The 20,954-nt window shown below is 43.3% G+C and overlaps 1 long non-coding RNA gene across 1 annotated transcript; it reads left to right on the forward strand.

The window, feature by feature from the left end:
* The first annotated feature begins 1,923 nt into the window (after positions 1-1,923).
* LOC129524900 (uncharacterized) lies at positions 1,924-16,751 on the forward strand. The gene is made up of 4 exons (XR_008668861.1): positions 1,924-2,090; positions 10,644-10,687; positions 11,047-11,237; positions 16,650-16,751. It is a non-coding gene; the product is annotated as an uncharacterized lncRNA (long non-coding RNA).
* Positions 16,752-20,954: the final 4,203 nt, after the last annotated feature.

Genomic DNA, 20,954 nt, shown 5'->3' on the forward strand with positions numbered 1-20,954 from the left:
CCAGGGTTCATCCATAGCATGGCACGAGCCAGAGTTTCCTTCTTTTTTTTCTTTTTTGTTTTTTTGAGACGGAGTCTTGCTCTGTCGCCCAGGCTGGAGTGCAGTGGCTCAATCTCGGCTCACTGCAAGCTCCGCCTCCCAGGTTCACTCCATTCTCCTGCCGCAGCCTCCCAATTAGCTGAGACTACAGTCGCCCGCCACCACACCCGGCTAATTTTTTTGTATTTTTAGTAGAGACGGGGTTTCACTGTGTTAGCCAGGATGGTCTCGATCTCCTGACCTCACGATCCACCCACCTCGGCCTTCCAAAGTGCTGGGATTACAGGCATGAGCCACCGCGCCTGGCCCAGAGTTTTCTTCTTTTCAATGCTGAGTAATATTCCGTCGTGTGTATATGTTGCATGGAACCATTCATCCTTCAACACACTTGGGTTGTTTCTACATTTTAGCTACTGTGAATAACGCTGATATGGACATGGATATACAGATGCCTGTTTGAGGCCCCGATTTTACCCTTTTTTGAGTACATGCCTAGAAGAACTGCTGGACCATGTGGTTGGACTACGTTTAATTTCTTGAAAGGCCACCATAGTGTTTTCCATAGTGGCCGCACCATTTTACATCCTCACTGGCAACGTACAAGGTCTCCAACACTTGGTATTTCCTAGAGTGTGTTTCTGTTTGCTTTTATAGTAGCCTTCCTGACGGGTGCAGAGTGGTATCTTACTTTGATTTTGATTTGCGTTTTCTTATTGAGCATGTGCTTGTTGGCCATTTGTATATCTTCCTTGGAGAAATGTCCACTCAGATCCTTTGCTCATTTTTAATCAGGTTGCTTGGTTTTTTATGTCAATAATACTAATTTCTTAACATACATCAATCATCTAAGGCTCGGTGTGGTGGCTCATGCTTATAATCCCAGGACTTTGGGAGGCCAAGAAGGGAGAATTGCTTGAGGCCGGGAGCTTGAGACCAGCCTGGACAACATAGCAAGATCCCATCTCTACAAAAAAATAAAAAATTAGCTGGGCATGGTGATGCATGGCTGTAGTTTTAGCTACTTGTTGGGGGAATTGCTTAAGCCTAGGAGGTCAAGGCTGCAGTGAACCATATTCACACCACTACACTCCAGCCTGGGTGACAGAGCAAGACCCTGCCAAAAAAAAAAAAAAAAACAGGAAAAGAAAAAAGAATATATTGTAACATTTCAAGCACTCACTGATATGGGTTGGCTGTTTGTCCCCTCCAAGTCTCATGTTGAAATGCGATTCCTAATGTTGGAGATGAAACATGGGAAGAGGTGTCTGGGTCATGGGGACAGATCCCTCATGAATGGCTTGGTGCCCTCCTCACAGTAATAAGTGAGTTCTCACTCTGAGTTCATGTGAGATCTGGTTGTTTAAGAGTGTGGCACCTCCCCTACTCTTCCTTTCTTGTTCCCGCTCTGGCCAGGTGAGAGGCCGACTCCCCCTTCACCTTCTGCCATGACTGAAAGCTCCCCGAGTCTCCCGAGACGCTAAGCATATGCTGGTGCCATCCTACCTGTACAGCCTGCAGAGCCCTGAGCCAATTAAACTTCTTTTCTTTATGAATCACTCAATCTTAGGTATTTCCTTGTACCAATGCAAGAACAGACAAACACACTCAGTCATGAAAGATTTTTATTTTAAAAACTATCAAAAATATCTCAGGTATGAATTATGAAACTTACCTTTATCCAGTGAGAGTTATGTGAGTTCAGGCAAGTTCAAATGAGGTAATTTAGCGTTCAGTCTATGAAGCCCTTGTATATAAGGTTAAATTTGTGAAAGCAGTGTTTGGGACCATAAATGCTCACATTTGTGACATAGTCATGACATAACAATGATATCATGACTTCAGTCATCTCTCCTGATTTCTCAAGAACAAAATCAGGCAGGCCTTTCCCCAGTCACCCTACCAATGGTGTTTCTATTCAGTCATCTTTTCCCACTGATGTGGCAGGTCTGTGACATTTTACACAGCCTGCCTCCAGGCTGGTTATGTGAGCCGCCCACGCTCACCCAGCTAATAAACAGGAGGTGGACACTTGAATCCCGGGCAGCTGGATCGTAAGTTCCCCTCCGCTTCAACTGTATCATCACACCCATACCACCACACTCAAAACGCACACCATTCCCGCCCACTCCCAACCCGCTAAGTACTGCCCAGGCCAATGCACTAGTCAGTCTTCTGCAGAGAAACAGGCGAACAAGATGCCTACAGAGAGGGAGGGAAGGAGAGAGAGATATTAACGAATTGTATCAGGAGATCCTGGATGCTTAGCAGGTCCAAAACCTGCGGGGTGGGTGGCAAGCCACAGACCCAGAGGAGACTGAGGTTCAAATCCAAGTGCCATCTGCCACAGAATACTGGCAGTTCAGGGGAGGCCAGCCTTTGTTCTCTTCTGGCCCTCAACCGCTTGGATGAGGCCTGCCCACATTAGGAAGGGAGACCTACTTTACTCAAAGTGCAGGGATTTATATGTAAATCTCATCTACAAACACCCTCAGAGCAACATCCAGAATAATGGAATTATAGTGTTCAAAAGTAAGACGTTGCCTTTGCTTAAGCAGATACACCATGCATGTACCTCACACACACACAAGCACACCACCCGATTCCAGAAATACAGGCATTTCCTGGCACCGATTTTAAAACTCTTTTATGAAATTATGGTAATATCAGATAATAGCTTTGTTTGTTTGCTTTAAAATCCTTATTAGCCAAATTGAAATTTATGAGCCTCTGTCATTCTCCAAAATGTTGAAAATGTTACTGGTCTGTGAAATTCAAAAATAGTCAAGAAACTCACTATTCTGCAAGTCCTCTGCAGGGAACCAGTGTCTCCATTCCTGCTTTTTATGCTGAGTAATTCATGAACTTCATTCCAAAAATACATATAGAATTCATGCCAGGTGTCAGGCACTGTCCAAGGTATTCATTAAAAACCAGTGGAAAAAATACAAAACAAAACAACCATCCCAGCCCTACTGGACAGTGCAGGCTGTAGGGGTGAGAGGAGACAATCAGGAAATAAATGTGTAGTGTAACAGATGGTGACCGGGGCCTCAGAGAATAGAGGGAGAAGGAAAAAGGGGAGGATTTCATGTGAGGATCCTAAAAGGGTTCCTTGTAAGATGCTGCTCCGGGGTCTCACTCATCCCAGTGAGGATATACACAGCACACCCCTGTGGTGGCACTTGTGATTGGAGAGTAGATATTAGGTTGGTGTAAAAATAACTGCAAAACTGCAATTACTTTTGCAGCAACTTAATAGGAGAGCAGATGTAATACTCAAAGGTCCAGTTAAAGAAAGAACTGGTATAGCTCAGAGTAAAATGACACATTGAGCATTTTCGCTCATTTAGACTAGACTACACAAATAAATTCAACTTAACAAATAAAATAACTCATCTACCTATGATAATTAATGCCATGCAATGACCACCATACCACAACCAGTGTTGCAGATCACTCTCAATTCTTCTGCCTTATTTAAGGGAAGCTAAGGCTTTCCTAGGTAAGATTTATTTTTCCTCCTCAGAAGTTGCAGCATTTTGTCAACTTGCTCCTCATCCCCAGGCTGTCAGAGCAAAATCAGAGCTCATCTTGAAAGTATGTTTTGGAAAAAAAGAAAAAACAGAAACATTAATCCATGCCATCTCCTTATTCTCCTGTGCATGCCCCCGTTGAGATAGACCCTCAGTCCCACCATTGGTACAATGTATTAATTTAAATGGTAAACCAAATGGGATTGCCAGAGTTTGGAGACTAACATCTTCAAACTGGCTTGACCATACTCAGCTAGGTACTAACTCATAGTCTGTTCATTAATCTATTTGCTTGTAAAATATTGCTTCCCAAGGACAATATTGGATTTAGTATAAATAAATCCTCATTTTAAGAGGCTCAAAATCAGAAAACTGGCAGTGATCAGATTGAACTAAATATTTATTCACCTCTAAAACATGTGCAGGCAAAGATGTCTGTCAATGTCCGTTAGAAATACAATATCAAAAAGGCCATGTAAACTGAAAATAATTGTCACAGTCTGCATTTAGCTGCCCCCAACATCAACTGCTTTAAATTTATTTTTTTAAATGTCAACAGAATGCCACAAATAATTAAATACCATTCTTAAAACTCTCAAGCTGCTTTAATCTTAGATTTGAAACATGCAGTCATATTTCTGCTTTGTTTCTTCTAGAAGAAAATATTTACTTTTGATTGTAGAGCAAATTATCAACACATTATCCATATAACCTGGCAGTTTCGAGAAATGATAGGCCAAGGTTTAATTCATTTAAAAAAACAAACACTGACTGCTTTTAGTTCAATCCCCTGCATGATGCAGAGTGAGGGGTGCCTGCATTACTCAGGGTGGGATCCACTGCTGTTATCACGTTAAGCGAAGGCCTCAGAAATAGTTTGAGAGATGTTCATTCAAGACAAACTAGTTATCTTAGGAATGTCTTGCTTATCCTGAGTTTTGTTTCCAGAATCTAAACTGTTTGAGAATCTCTCCTTCAAGCTGGTTTTTAAATATCAAAAACAATTGAAATAAAGGAGCACAGAGAGAGAGAGAGAGAGATTTCCTTCTTGCTGCCAGATTTTAGTTGGCTGTACATGCCCATTATATTACATTAACAATATTTAAATTATAGATTGTTATAGTTGATCCTAAAAGAATGTCATGTTTCCCATTAGGACAAACACATCAAGTTTACTAGGCTTTGCTTTTATGTCCAAATACAGAACAGTGAAGAGGTATTGCACATTCATATCAGTATTTTAAATAAATTAAAACCTAAGTGATTGTTTTCAACAGTGATCATGCTATTTAATTATTTAAAAATATGAAAAAAGGGCTTCTTAGCTTAAAATGTGACCTATTGCTTCCCTTCTTAACCATCAATGTGAAGTTTTAGAATAAATAGAAACAGAAACACTTACCTTACTGGTTAATGTACAGTGTCAATTCAAATTGCTGCATGCGTATCAGAAGTGACAGCAAACATGTGGAAGAATGAAACTGGGTCCCCATCTCTCCAATTCTACAAAAATCAGCTCAACGTTTATCAAAGACTTAAATCTAAGATCTGAAACCACAAAAATTCTAGACGATAACATCATAAAACTCTTCTGGACATTGGCTTAGGCTAAGAATTCATGACTAAGACCCCAAAAGCACATATAACAAAAACACAAGTAAACAAATGAAACCTAATTAAACTAAAAAGCTTCTGCACAGCAAAAGACATCATCAGCAGAATAAACCCACAAAATATTCACAAACTAAGCATCCAACGAAGGACTAGTATCCAGAATCTACAAGGTACTCAAACAAATAAGAAAAAAACAAATAATTCCATCAAAAAGTGGGCAAAAGACATGAATAGACATTTCTCAAAAGAAGATATACAGCCAATAAACACATTAAAAATGCTCAACATCCCTAATCATCAGGAAAATGAAAATCAAAGCCACAGTGAGATACCATGTGACTCCCGCAAGAATGGCCATGATTAAAATGTCAAAAAACAATGGATGTTGTCATGGATATGGTGAAGAAGGAACACCTTTACATGCTGGTGGGAATGTAAATTAATACAACTACAATGGAAAACAGTATGGAGATTTCTTAAAGAACTAAAAGTAGAACTACCATTCTATCCAGCAATCTTACTGCTGGGTATCTACCCAAAGGAAAAGAAGTCATTCTATGAAAAAGACACTTGCACATGCATGTTTATGGCAGCACAATTCACAATAGCAAAGATACAGAACCAACCTAAGTGCCCGTCGACCAATGAGTGGATGCAGAAAATGTGGTATATATACACTGTGGAATATTATCAGCCATTAAATGGAATAAAATAATGTCTTTTGCAGCAACTCAGATGGAGCTGGAAGCCATTATTCTAAGTAAAGTAACTCAGGAATGGAAAACCAAATATCGTATGCTGTCCCTTATAAGTGGGGGCTAAGCTATGAGGATGCAAAGACATAAGAATGATATGATGGACTTTGGGGACTCCGCGGGGGGAAGGTTGGGGTCTGAGGGATAAAAGACTACACATTGGGTACAGTGTACACTGCTTGGGTGACAGGTGCACTAAAATCTCAGGAATCTCCACTAAAAAATGTGTAAACAAAACTACCTGTACCCCAAAAACTATTGAAAAAAAAAAGCATGCCAAGTAGGAAAACAATAAAGTGATGGCAATTCATACCTGAAAGCTGATAACACGGCTGATGACCACTGGCACCGAGGCTGTGTGCTGGTGACTTCAGAAAGGCAAGGGTACAACAGCCACCATCTTGGACAGAAAAATCACAAACCAGGATAGGACATGTATGCACCTGCGAGTGCGTATCACCTGTGTATTTTAATAAAATATAAAATACAACATCAGGACAGCCACACAGATGGGACTGTTGTTCAAGAAGACGGTGATCAAGAGCTGAGCCCATGGAGACTTAAGGAGCAGGTGTTTTTTCCTTTGAGCCCATTGAAGGGTGAAGATACGATATTTCTGCCACCAATAAATAGTTTGTTATTCCATGAATATCTTGGAAGCCATTCTGAAACTGATCAATTCGAGAAAACAAGAGACCGATTACATGTTATAGGGGGGAAAAGTAAATGCAGTAAGACCCACTCACCCTGTGTCTCGCTCAACCAAAGGATGGACATGTCTGATGCAGAGAGATACGGCAGTCTATATTTATTGAAGCTGGTAGGATTGGAAAACAAAACAGCATTCAATTATTGACCCAATTATTTGTGGATGGGGTGGTGATTTCCAGATCTCTTGTTTGTAGCCACGCTTTTTCTATCCCTTTTTGCCTTATTATTAATATTTAATCGATCATTATTAAATAGGTCCTACCAAGTGCTACGAAGAGTCAGGTGCCATCCGTAGTGTTTGGTGTATTTTTTTCTAATTATGTCCTTATCCCTACAGGTTGACTTATTTTTATGTCACAGATAAGACAAAGACTCAAAGGAAAGTGACCATGTTTCTGAACTTCGCCCAGCTAATAAGCAGCTGAGCTCAATTCAGACCCAAATCTGGCTCAACAGCCCAAACTCTTTATCCAGAAATTACGTTCTATTACATTTAGAAATATAAAACCAGATCAGGCAGGTGGCTCACACCTGTAATCCTGGCACTCTGGGAGGCCGAGGCAGGCGCATCACTTGAGGTCGGGAGTTCGAGACCAGCCTGGCCAACATGCTGAAACCCCGTCTCTATTAAAAATGCAAAAATTAGCCAGGTGTGGTGGTGTGTGCCTGTAGTTCCAGCTACCCGGGAGGCTGAGACAGGAGAATCGCTTGAACCCAGGAGGTGGAGGTTGCAGTGAGCCATGATCATGTCACTACACTCCAGCCTGGGCGACAGAGTGAGACTCCGTCTCAAAAACAAACAAACCAAAAAAAAAAAAAAAAAGAAATAGAAAACTGACTGCATATCAAGAGGTCCTTAAGAATAACAGCAGAGGCAGTGCTGCAGCCCATGGCCCACGAGCCCAGGGAGGCACAGCCCTGCCAGCCCCTGGCCTTGGTACCATGGACAAATAGGCAGATGGCATCTCTCTCAGTGTCCTTGTCCAGTGAGTGGGAACACTATGGCACTTTCCTCATGAGGTTATTAGGATGATTACGTAAATTAGAAATGCTAAAGGGCTTGGCATGGTGCCTGGCACACAGCACAACACTTACAAAAAAAAAATCAGTAAAATAGAAATGTCAGTACAAGAGACAATGCTCACATTGGGATCATGTTACTGAGACCTAGTATTTGCCAGTACCAAACTTCTTTAGGAGAAGATCCCCAGACTGACCAATAGGATTCTAAGTTATGTCATATTAGGATCTGCCCAGGACTTGCTGGATGTAATTAGTAAAGGTGACCAACTTGGGAGAACAAAAGGTTGTTCGTGGACATTCTTTTACCTTATATAATAGATAAAGCCTTGTGTTCCTCAGTGCACCCACAGAACTCTTGTGAAAGGAGACTTTAAGGATATAAATTATCCTCTGGATCAAGCATGACTGATTTTTAGAAAAAAGTTTCAACGATGTAAAGGTCAGACATTCATGGTATTCTTGTTCAACAAAGTAGACGCTGAGATACAGTGAAGAGGTATTGTTGGAAGTTCCTCTTTATTGCTATATTATTTTAAATAGTTTTAATAAGAAAATTTGAGGAAACTGAAGTAGTCAAAAGAGTCAAAATGCCTGAGTCTTCTGAAGATTAGGAAATCCATGATTCAGGAAAAATAGTGACCCTAATTATTCTCCAGTGGTTTTGGTTCAGAAGTTAATTCCATTTCTCACTGCGATTAAAATAGCTAAAGCTGACAACATGTGCTTTGCATGCCAACTATCTCAACTTCCCCTTCCACAAAAGTAAAACAACCCAAAATTAATAAACAGCAGCATTCCAGTGTCCTTCACGATAACATTGAAGCCTGCCCCCTCCTTTAACAGTAACATTGATTGCTCCTATGTCTTGGAACGTCTTTTTTTTAAAAAAAATTTTAAAAAACAGTTTGAGTCAAGTCATTCATTTACACATCTGTAGGGGGACTTTTCCTTTCCTTCCACCTCAGTATTTATGGGCCTAATTTATCTATAAACATAGGGACCTCATATCCAGAGAGAACTCCCAGCACCAAAAGATATTCATCAGGATTCAGCATCATCTCACGGAGCTCATTCCAAGAGCTCGGAGTCGTCATTAATTCATTTCCTCTCCAAAGCAAACGTTGTCTTCATTCGAGGAAGAGAAACACTTAGGACTGAGTAACGATGGTTGTGAAAAATAAAGCAGTATCCTTATGTATTCGTCTGCTCTCACACTGCTAACAAAGACAGACCCAAGACTGGGTAATGTATAAAGCAAAGAGGTTAAATGGACTTACAGTTCCACGTCGCTGGGGAGGCCTCAGAATCATGGCGGAAGCTGAATGAGGAGCAAAGTCATGTCTTATGTGGCGGCAGGCAAGAGAGCATGTGCGGGGGACGTCCCCTTTATAAAACCATCAGATCTCGTGAGACTTACTGTCACGAGAACAGCACGGGAAAGAACCCTCCCCCATTTTTCAATTACCTCCCACCAGGTCCCTCCCATGACACATGGGGATTATTGCAATTCCAGGTGAGATTTGGGTGGGGACACAGAGCCAAACCATATCACCTCATGTACCACAACACCCTCAGTCAGGAATCGTAAAGACCAATTTCTTAAGGTAGTTTTTAACCTGATGTTTTATATTCCTTGACACCACATCCTACACTGCTAGATAATGTCAACCCAGTATTTTCAAAGCAATTCATTTAAGTTAAGCTGCATGAAAACAACAACTATAATGGAACAATTGTTTCCTAGTAGTCAATAGAATATGAGCTATAAAGATATTAAGTAGATTCTGATCCCATTCACTCTGTTTCTCTCAGAAAAAGATCAGTGAGAACCTTTCTCTTTGGATCAGCCAGGAATGCTCTCTGCTGATGACATTTTTGTCTAAACCCCACTCAATTCTCAGACCTCATCCACCCTGAAATATCTGCTTCTCCTTTCAAGATCTTTATTTCAACATTTAATTGTTGCTTATAAACTTATTCAAGGTATGGTCTGCATATCCAGGGATGAATGCTGAGCTGTGTAACTCCCCTGCCGGCCCTGAGTAGTTTTGGAATTATGCTTCTCTAACCCGGGCATACTTGTCCTGTGTTCCCCGTAGGCGGTTTGTTTTCATCTCTCTACCATGGCAATGAGGGTGGTGTTTTAGGCTCACTTTTACCAGGAAATCACTTTCTAGTGAGAAGAGGAACTGAAAATGAATCTTTCGTTTGAGTAGCACCATGATGGGCCTTCTGTGATAACATTAGACTCCTCTCTGTCTCTCTCTTTCACACACACATATACACTCATACACACACACACCAGTACTACCAGGAACATTTAATCATTTCAAGCTCAATGTCACACGGGTTAAACATTATGAGAAAACGTCTGAGACTCCATGATTACCTTTACATATTGGCTGACCAGATGTATAATGGGAAGCATTCAGTGGAGGATTTTATGTGACATGATTGCCTTAGCATCACAAAAGAGAGTTTCAACCTACACCATGATGGATAGCTACTTGTTTCTTCATAGTGCAACACCATCTGCGCAGGGAAATGGTCCACTTCAGAGAGAGATTTTTCAGCAAATTTGAAATGTAAGATTCTGAAGAAAAACATTGTTCTGCATTTACAAATTACTCATACTGTGCATTCATTATAATGAAACCGTGGTTGTGTAAGGTCCTTCCTGCTAAAGGAAAATATTTTGTGTGAATATATTATCTTATAAACCCTTAAGCAAGAAGGACCCATTTTGTTCCCAAAGCAAATATTTCGACGCATAAGATACAGAGGCACACAGTCTCTAGCCTTAAATGTTTCTGTTTGAATTTGGTAGTTCATAGGGTACCCATGTTTCCACAGTATACAGAATGTGTGACATATATGCTTCTAGTTTGGTTTGCACATATTTCCCTACTAAAAGAAAGGAATAATTGTTGGAGAAGTGTCTTATAATGAACGTTTTATTCTTATTTAGGCATGGTGAAGCCAATATGTCAGGAGACAACCATCATTTAAAAGGTAGTTTGTTACTTTCAGTGTCTAAGAGGAGGGTGTACACCAAGCCTGGCATGAGGGTACCTGGGGAGGCACCAGGGTAGGTCAGGAGGCAGAAGGGGTTGGGGGGAAACATGGGCTGGAGCCTCCCTTGTGGTTTCCCTGGGAAGGAATGGAGACACAGAGTGACAGGTTGGCTGATTTGAATCAATTCAGAGGCTCCGGACACAGTAGCTATCCCTACTTGTCTGGCACCTGGCATTGGGGTGCAGGGCAGGTGGATGGCAGCCCTGGAGCATAAGAGCCCAGTGAAAGAGATGGTTGGGGGTATTGCCTCTGGATTGGTTGGTTTGCATCTGAAAGGTGAATTGTTTGCTCTCCAGGAATGAGTAACCCTGGGAGGGGTGTTCCTCCAGAGTCCACAGACCCCAAGATGTCAAAGCATCACAATAAGAAGGTGCATTTAATAGAAGAAGGATGAGCACATGAGCTGGCACCTATGGTGGTCATATGCCTTCAGAGCATTGGATAACAAGTCTTCAAGAAAGGAGGAGAAAATGGACTTCAGCGAATGGTAAATATGCGTGAACAATACACTAGCTCATGGCTAGGGAAACACAGGAGGAGGAAAATGTGGAAAAACAGCAGTTCAGGAGAGTGGAAGTGTCCCTAATGATGTGACAGGCTAGGATATTTCCAGCTCTGGAATATCCACCTGGCTTCAGAACTGAGGCTGATAACAGTAGCCACAAGTACCAAATATTGAGAAATTAAAAATATATACTTTTCTTAGCCATTCCATAAGAATAAAAGAAGGGACCGGGCGCTGTGGCTCATGCCTGTATTCCCGGCACTTTGGGAGGCCAAGGTGGGCAGATCACGAGGTCAGGAGTTTGAGACCAGCCTGACCAACATGGTGAAACCTCATCTCTACTAAAAAAAATATTAAAAAATAAAAAAATTAGCCAGGCATGGTGGCGCACACCTGTAATCCCAGCTACTCAGGAGGCTGAGGCAGGAGAATTGCCTGAACCTGGGAGGCAGAGGTTGCAGTGAGCCAAGATCGTGCCACTGCACTCCAGCCTGGGTGACAGAGTGAAACTCCATCACAAAAAAAAAACAAAAATAAAGAAGTAAAGTTAGATCATGATTAAAAGATTGGCAGCCAAATACCTTCTGTTTAAATAGAGATAAGCCTGAAATTGTGGTTTATTATAAAAGCTTCATTTATCAGAATTGAGATGCTGCAGAATGACTCTTCTAGAATTGCCAGCTTAGATTCATAATTTGTGTCCAGAGTCCATGATGAAACTGCCTGGGGGATGGAGGGGGCATGAGGACCTGGCCCTGGAACCAGAGAGCATGCAGGCTTCCATCCTGTCCCCTCCAGCACCACCATATGACCACTTGAAAGGCACTTACCTCCCTGATCCTCAGCACGTGGGCCCGGAACTCCAACCTTTTAAGACTCTTATGAGGCTTAAATGAGATCACACACATAAATCCTGCAGACCATGCCTTGCACCCAGAGTGTGCCTCCACACACTTCAGCTCTGTTCATATGACAAAAACATAATCCTATAATCCTCACAAAATTACCCATGTCTTCTTAACTATAAACCTGATACATTTCTCAGGGGATAAGCAGATTAACCTAGCAAAAAAGGGGTCATAGTAAAGGTTAATGGAACAGCCCAAAGTCAAAGCCAGTGGAGCTACAAGACATGAACCCCTAAGGAGAAGAGCAGTTGCAATGTGTGTGCCTCTGTGCAAGTCATTTTACACATAGCAAACTCAACAAATTGGTTACTGTGGAAGGAAATCAAGATGCTTCTAAAAACCAAAAAAACAAACATAAATAAAATGCGAAAGACGGCACCAGGAATCATCAATGTATTTTGCTGCTGATATGGTTTGGCTGTGTCCCCACCCAAATCTCATGAATCGTAGCTCTCATAATTTCCATGTGTTATGTGAGGAACTGGTGGGAGACGATTGAATCACGGCGGGGAGGTTTCCCCCATAATATTCTCGTGGTAGTGAATATGTCTCATGAGATCTGATGGTTTGAGAAGGGGTTTCCCCTTTCATTTGGCTCTCATTTTCTCTTGTCTGCCACCATGTAAGATGTGCCTTTAGCCTTCCACCATGATTGAGAGGCCTCCCCAGCCACATGGAACTGTGAGTCCATTAAACCTCTTCTTCTTTATGTTACCCAGCCTGATAAAGGTGTGTCTTTATTAGCAGTGTGAAAATGGACTAATACAGCTGCCTAAATGTAAAGATATATGTACTAGACTTTATAGAGAGGCAGAAACAAATTCAAATTAACTAAAAGAAATTCTGCTCATTCATGAAGTCAAAGAAATTATCCAGTTCTCTGAGGACCATGAAATCTGGATGAATTTTTCCTTTTCGTGATAATTTTCTAACATTGGCCATTTTATATTAATATAAAATACATGTTTAACATTTTAACATCTCCATCTCAGGATGCAACTTACAATCAGAGACTTCTTTCTTTCTGACTGATACATAAAATAGTGGTGTGTCAAAGTAGATAGAATTTAAGATTCAATTAAAAGCTGTTTTACTGGCATAATCCATAAATGAAGAAAGACAAATTAAAAGTAATGCCAAGTAGGGCTGGGCATGGTGGCTCACACCTGTAATCCCAGCACTTTGGGAGGCTGAAGCTGGTGGATCACACGAGGTCGGGAGTTCGAGACTAGCCTGACCAACATGGAGAAACCCTGTCTCGACTAAAAATACAAAATTAGCCAGGAGTGGTGGCACATGCCTGTACTACCAGCTACTCGGGAGGCTGAGGCAGGAGAATCGCTTGAACTCAGGAGGCGGAGGTTGTGGTGGGCTAAGATCATGTCATTGCACTCCAGCCTGGGCAACAAGAGTGAAACTTCGTCTCAAAAAAAAAAAAAAAAAAAAAGGAAAAAAGAAAAGAAAAGTAATGCAAAATAAATTGAAACTGCAGCCAAATTTCCTTAGAAAGCTATTATTATCATAGGTTTAAAAAGAACATGATCCAGTCAAAAAGAAAGAGGAAGAAGATAGGAGAACTTATGTCAAGACATATTACAAACACTAAAATAACCAAGGGGATGTGGTATTGGAGAAAGGATGGACACATTGATCAATGGTAGACAGTACAAAAATAGACTCACACTTAAAACAGTCAATTTTTAACACAGATGCAAAGGCATTTGATAGAAAAAGGATAGTCATTTCAACAAATGGTTCTAGAACATGGCAGTATGTGCATTGCATATAGAAAGAGAGAAAGAAAAGAAAGAAAGAAAGAAAAGAAAGAAAGAAGAAAGAAAAAGAAAGAAAGAAAAGAAAGAAAGAAAGAAAGAAAGAAAGAAAGAAAGAAAGAAAGAAAGAAAGAAAGAAAGAAAGAAAGAAAAAGCAAGCAAGCAAGCTGGGCAAGGTGGCTCATGCCTGTAATCCCAGCACTTTGGGAGGCCGAGGCGGGTGGATCACGAGGTCAGGAGATCGAGACCATCCTGGCTAACATGGTGAAACCCTGTCTCTACTAAAAATACAAAAAATTAGCCAGGCACGGTGGCGGGCTCCTGTAGTCCCAGCTACTCCAGAGGCTGAGGCAGGAGAATGGCATGAACCCGGGAGGCGGAGGTTGCAGTGAGCAAAGATCGTGCCACTGCACGATCCAGCCTGGGCAACAAAGTGAGACTCCGTCAAAAAAAAAAAAAAAAGGAAGGAAGGAAGGGAAAAAAGAAAAGAAAAGAAAGAAGAAAGGGAGGAAGGAAGAAAGGGAGGGAGGGAGGGAGGAAGCAAGGAAGGAAGATAGAAACTAACCCTTACCTCACACTATATACAAAAATTAACTATGGAATTGGGTTAGGCAAAAACTTCTTAAATATGATGCCCAAAACACCATCATAAATTTTTTATGTTAAATTAAATTTCATCAAATTTCAAAAGTGCTTTAAATCTTCAATCTAAAGACTGCGAGAAATTATTTGCAAAACATACATTTGACAAAGGAATCTTATCTACAGTTTAGAAACTAGTCTTACTTTCAATCATAAGAAAACAAATATTCCAAGTAAAAAAATGGGCCAATGATTTGGACAGACACTTCTCTAAAGATGACACACAGATGGCAATAAGCACATGGAAAGGTGCTGAATATCAGAGTAATTAGGGAGACACAATTGAAAGCCAGTGTGAGATACCACTACAAACGCACACATCTCAAGAGGTGACCCTACCAAGTGTTGGTGAGAATGTAAAACACCTGGAACTCTCAGATACTGCTGGTGGAAATGAAAAATGGTACAACGAGTTTGGAAAACAGTTTACGATTTCTTTAAAAATTAAAAATATACCTTCAATATAACCCCATCATTTCCCTCCTAGGTATTTCTGTAAAAGAAATGATAGCACCTGGGCATAGTGGTGCATGCCTGTAAACCCAGTGCTTTGGGAGACCAAAGCAAGAGGTCTGCTTGAGCCCAGGAGTTCGAGACCAGCCTGGGCAACAGAGGGAGATCCTGTCTTTATGAAAAAAAATGAAAAAACAGTTAGCCAGGCAAGGTGGCATGTGTCTGTAGTCCCAGTTACTAGGGAGGTGGAGGTAGGAGGACTACTTGAGCCTGGGAGGTCTGCTTGAGCCCAGGAGGTCAAGGCTGCAGTGAGCTATAATTGCACCACTGCATTCTAGCCTGAGCAACAGAGCAAGATCCTGTCTCAAAAAAAAAAAAAAAAAGAAAAAGAAAAGAGAAATGATAGTCTATTTCTACACAAATATTTGCACACTAATATTTATTGTAGCTTTATTTGTGACAACTAACACCTAGAAACGACCTAGATATCCACCAGCAAGTCAATGGCTAGACCAATCAGGATGTATCGGTGCAATGGAGGATGGGTCGGCAATGAAAAGGCAGCAGCTGCTGATGCATCCTGCGTTGCTGAATCTCGAACACATCACACTGAGCAAGAAGAGCTGGCAGCAGAACATCAGGCACTGTATGATTCCATGTTGCACAATTCAAGAAGACGCAGACACATCTATAATGCCAGGAAGTAGCTCTTCCTGGCGAGGGGCTCGCGGAGAGCGAGCGATGGAGAACTCTGGGGTGATAGGAGCCTCGTTTTTCTGACTGTGGCCTAAGTCTCGCTGGTGTGGAGATAAGTCAGAACTCCTCACCGTGTAGGTTTTATAGATGTGCAGTTTACTGTACACCAGTTATGCCACAATAAAGCTCTAAGCCAGGACAAAAAGAATACTAAAACAATGGCAAGAAATCAAACACTTTTCGTCCTATTTTGGGCTCAAAAATATACAATAATCTTTTTAGATTTGAAGGTAGATTCACACTAAAATACTGAGCTCAGAGGTGGTTCCTCAAATGTCCATGTCCTAAAGGAGAGTGCATTCTTATAATAAGTTGGTTGTGAGTTATTTTAAATCCATATCGCATATCAGAAAGTACATTGCATCGAAAGTGATCAAAAGCCACCTTATGTAATGGGGACCTGTAAACAGCTACAGGTTTGGAAGAGAAAATTTCTGAGAAAATATCCAAATCTATTCTTTTTTGAATGATTCACTTTTACTCTTTGTGTGTGTGTGTGTGTGTGTGTGTGACAAAGTCTCGCTCTTGTTCCCACGCTGGACTGTGATGGCACAACCTCGCCTCACTGCAACCTCTGCCTCCTGGGTTCAAGCAATTCTCCTGCCTCAGCCTCCGGAGTAGCTGGCATTACAGGCACACATCACCACGCCCAGCTAATTTTTGTATTTTTAGTAGAGACGGGGTTTCACCATGTTGTCCAAGCTGGTCTCGAACTCCTGACCTCAGGTGATCTGCCTGCCTCCGCCTTGCAAACTGCTGGGAGTACAGGCATGAGCCACTGCGCCCGGCTCTTTTAATCTTTTAATCAGGAAATCAGCAGGACCTTTGAGAGAAGCAACTTAGGCCTCTGGACTCCTTTACAGGTTTCATGGGGCTCTGGGGCCATCATGTGGTGACAAGCAGGCGCATAGAGCACGAGAAAGAAGAGAAAGAAGGGGAGAAAGGCATCACAGGCTGTCAGCAAGTACAGTTATGTAAAGATTAGGGTCTTTTAAAAAAGCTTAGGTTACTTAGTAATCGATAATACAGAAGCAATTAAAGTGTTTCTCAAATTTTACTACGCATAAGAATCACCCAACAAGTCCTGTTTAAATGAAGTGTGTGATTCAGCATTTCTTGGAGAGACTTCATTCCTGCCTCTCTCATGCCCCATTCAGAATGCCCAGTGCGGATCGCAGGCCAGGCTCTAAGCAGCAGGCAGGGCTTAGAAGGTGAGGAAGAGAGACAGACATGAATTCCCAAGGGTTGAAGTTAGTATCTTGAGCTGAACCCCAAGCCTCCTAGCATTGTGTCCCATGCATGCACAGTCCCAGCCTTTTGGATTGGAGTGAGACACGGGACCCCGTGAGCATGAGGGTGGCTGAGCCTTCCACAGAAGCTGGGCTGGGTGGAGACTCCAGGGTCCCTGTGAGCATGAGGGCAGCTGAGGCTTCCACAGAAGCTGAGCGGGGTGGGGACTCCGGGCACTCCTCATTCTCATAGCGGGGAGCTTACCAGACTCTCCAAAAACTAAAGAAGTCCCAAGTCAACTAGGCCAGGATTTCTGTTTTTCTCAATATTAAAGTCATGGTAAGAGGTATATAAAACTCATTTATTTGAAATTGCTTTTCAACCCAGGCATGGTGGCTCATGTCTGTGATCCCAGCACTTTGGGAGGCTGAGGCAGGAGGATCATTCGAGCTCAGAAGTTCGAGACCAGCCTGGGCAACATAGTGAGACCTCGTCTCTACTAAAAATAAAAAACAATTAGCTAGGTATGGTGGCGCACACCTGCAGTCCCAGCTACTCGGGAGGCTGAGGAAGGAGGATCTCATGAACCCAGGAGATCAAGGATGCAGTGAGCTATAATTATGCCACTGCACTCCAGCCTGGGCAACAGAGTGAGATTCTGTCTCAAAACATTTTTTTTAAAGAATTTTATATATATATATATATATATATATATATATATATATATACTTTTTTTTTTTTTTTTTTTGAGATGGAGTCTCAATGTATCGCCCAGGCTACAGTGAAGTGGTGTGATCTCAACTCACTGCAACCTCCGCCTCCCAAGTTCAAGCAATTCTCCTCCCTCAGCCTCCAAAGTGGCTGGGATTATAGGCACCCGCCATCATGCCTGGGTAATTTTTGTGTTTTTAGTAGAGATGGGGTTTCGCCATGTTGGCCAGGCTGGTCTCAAACTCCTGACCTCAGGTGATCTGCCCACCTTGGCCTCCCAAACGGCTGGGATAACAAGTGTGAGCCACTGCCCCTGGCCTCTATAGGTATATATTTTCTAAATTCCAAATTTGTCTAGCTAGCTAGGGAATGCAGCAAAAGAAAGGTGTCTAGAGCCCCTTTGTTCCAATACAATAAACATGGAAAGGACACATAGTTCAGCTAACACTGATTGAAGATGCCCCATGTTTGAGGCAGGCTATAGGGGTGATGGGGTCCCTACTGAACATTGTGCAAAGAAACACAGCCGCCATCCTCAAAAAGGCTGGCATCGTGGTGGGGTAAAGTCTATTCGAAATGCCTCGTGGATGAATCTGGCATTTCCCTTACGAGCACAGTGCCACGTCCACGCTGCTGTTTGTCTTACAAATGGACCATTTGGGATCTGGTCCCAGTCTAAAGAAGTAACGAAGTAACAAGGAGGCGTCCTCCTCACAACAAAGAAAGGTGGGAGGGAGGGACGGGGAGAGAAAGAGCTAGAGAGACAGAGAGAAAACAGATGGATCATTTCCCCAATCAGTAAGAAACTTTCAAAATATTTTAATACCTTCTTTTAAATATGATTCACTCAAACTATTTTTTTAAAACCATGAATCACGCCAAGAAATGAATCTAATTTGACCCACACGTGGGCTGAAATCAGTTTCACAAAGCGGTTGTTACTCTTACTCAATGTGGTGCATTCAGGTATTTTTTGTTCTATTTCATTGCATTAAACAAAAAGAATGCTGGTCACTGCTTACCAAGAGGCTCATACAGCTCACTGACTAACTCAGGGGTACTTGTCATTCCTGGACACTTGGTCCCCAGCCCACCCGGCTCTCCTCTCTAGGAAGCAAGCTGCCTGAGGCTATTTTAAGTGCTCTCCTTTCTCCACCAAGAATTGGAATCTGCCTAGCTGAGCCCCAGACGCTGGAGGGGTCCCGAGGGTCAGTCAGCCCTGCACCACCCTCCAGCTCCTCTTCTGGCCATACAAGGAAGTCCAGTGTGGGGATGACTAAGCAGCTGACCCGGGGCGGGGGAGGGAAGCCCTGGAGCGGGAGGCAGGGCCGGCCTCTCCTGCCAGCCATCAGCCCCTGCGGGCTTGTCCTGTGGTGAAAAGTCCCAGGCCTCCACCCAGGCAGCACCTGACCTCTCTGCTCCCTGAGAGAAGTGAAGTGGACCTCAGGGTCTGGAGGTGGAGGCACGGCCTTGCACTGACATCAGGCCCTAAGCTCTAGTTCTACACAGAGATAGCCTATCTGTCCTGGCCTCCCGGGGGGCTCCCAGGGGCAGGGAGATCTGGCCTGGCCTTCCCAGCAATGCGTGCCTCAGTGGAGAAACCCCAGCTTCCCAGCATTAGGACACATACTCTCTCTCACACCCTCCGTGGTTCCCACTGACCTCACTGCAAAGTCCACGGTAGAAACTCACAGAGACCTGCTGAAGAGGCATCTGCCCAGCTGTCATCCTGTTCCTCCACCTGCTACCCCCACCTGCTCTCTCACCTGCTGTCTACACTCATTCCCCCCACCTGCTCTCTCACCTGCTGTCTACACTCATTCCCCCCACCTGCTCTCTCACCTGCTGTCTACACTCATTCCCCCCACCTGCTCTCTCACCTGCTGTCTACACTCATTCCCCCCACCTGCCCTCTCACCTTCCTCTTCCACCTGCTCCTCCCACCTGCTCTCTCACCTGCTTCCTCCACCTGCTCCCCCCACCTGCTCTCTCACCTGCTGTCTACACTCGTTCCCCCCACCTGCTCTCTCACCTGCTCCCGCCACCTGCTCTCTCACCTGCTTCCTCCACCTGCTCCCCCCACCTGCTCTCTCACCTGCTGTCTACACCTGTTCCCCCAACCTGCTGTCTACACTCATTCCCCCCACCTGCTCTCTACACTCATTCCCCCCACCTGCTCTCTCACCTTCTTCTTCCACCTGCTCCCCCCACCTGCTCTCTCACCTGCTGTCTACACCTGTTCTCTGCTCTGGCTGCCCCCACCCATCCATCTCCCCCACACCCTTCTTGGACACTGCCCGGTGCTGCCCAGCTCCCTCACACAACACTGCCCCTCCCCACTCACGTCCTGCTTTCTCGATGGTCTTCCCAGAGGAGGCCCCACGTTCTCAGCCCCTACCTGTTCCTCAGGTCACCATTTCCTGGAGCCACCTTCCATCCCCCAGAACTCAGCTGGGCCCTACAGACATGTACATGCTACCAGGTGACCTGTGGCCACTCCTCCTGCAAAGCTTTTCCAGGTGTCTCTGTTTTTCTTGTTCCTCAGAAAAATAAAAGTTCCCAGATCCCAGGGACTTTCAGGCTGCTCCCACCGCAGAGCTGGCCAGCGTCCTTTGAGGCAGAGAGATGCTAGGGGTAAGTCCATGAGGCGGGGCCTGTCTCCAGGGCTGGGAGCCTGGAGTCACTGAACCGGGAGGCCAGCGTGTTGCCCAGGGCTTCGCCTTCCCACTGCGGTTTGAAAGACAGGAATACTAATGAGGTTTCCTTAACCTCCTAAGTGAGTGTGTGTGTGTGTGTATGTGAATATATGCATGTACACACACTCACACTCACACACACACACACCAGCCCCTGTAAACAAGGCTGCAGGTTCCAGAGAAGATGGCTCCCTCAACCCACAGAGAATTAAGACAAATCCTCATGAAGCCACGAGCAGAAGTCGGGGGAAAATCATTAACTCTGAATGAGAATCTCAGGAATTCATAAACATGATCTGAAATTAGCCATCTCCAGGGAAGGGTTCCAGAAGTCTATTTTGTAGGAAGAAACTTGAGGACCCACGGTTAATCAAATTAGAGTCATTCCTGGAATGTTGCCAGGATATAGCTTACAAGATAGAAAAACAAGCTATAATCATAGGAGTGTATTTTAAAAAAAAATAGAATAACAGTCAGAAGATGGTCATGTTCTAGAAGAGCTGCAGGAATAAGGGAATCAAAAACAATATG

Source organism: Gorilla gorilla, chromosome 8 (assembly GCF_029281585.2).
Source record: "Gorilla gorilla gorilla isolate KB3781 chromosome 8, NHGRI_mGorGor1-v2.1_pri, whole genome shotgun sequence".
NCBI classification, from domain to species: Eukaryota; Metazoa; Chordata; class Mammalia; order Primates; family Hominidae; genus Gorilla; species Gorilla gorilla.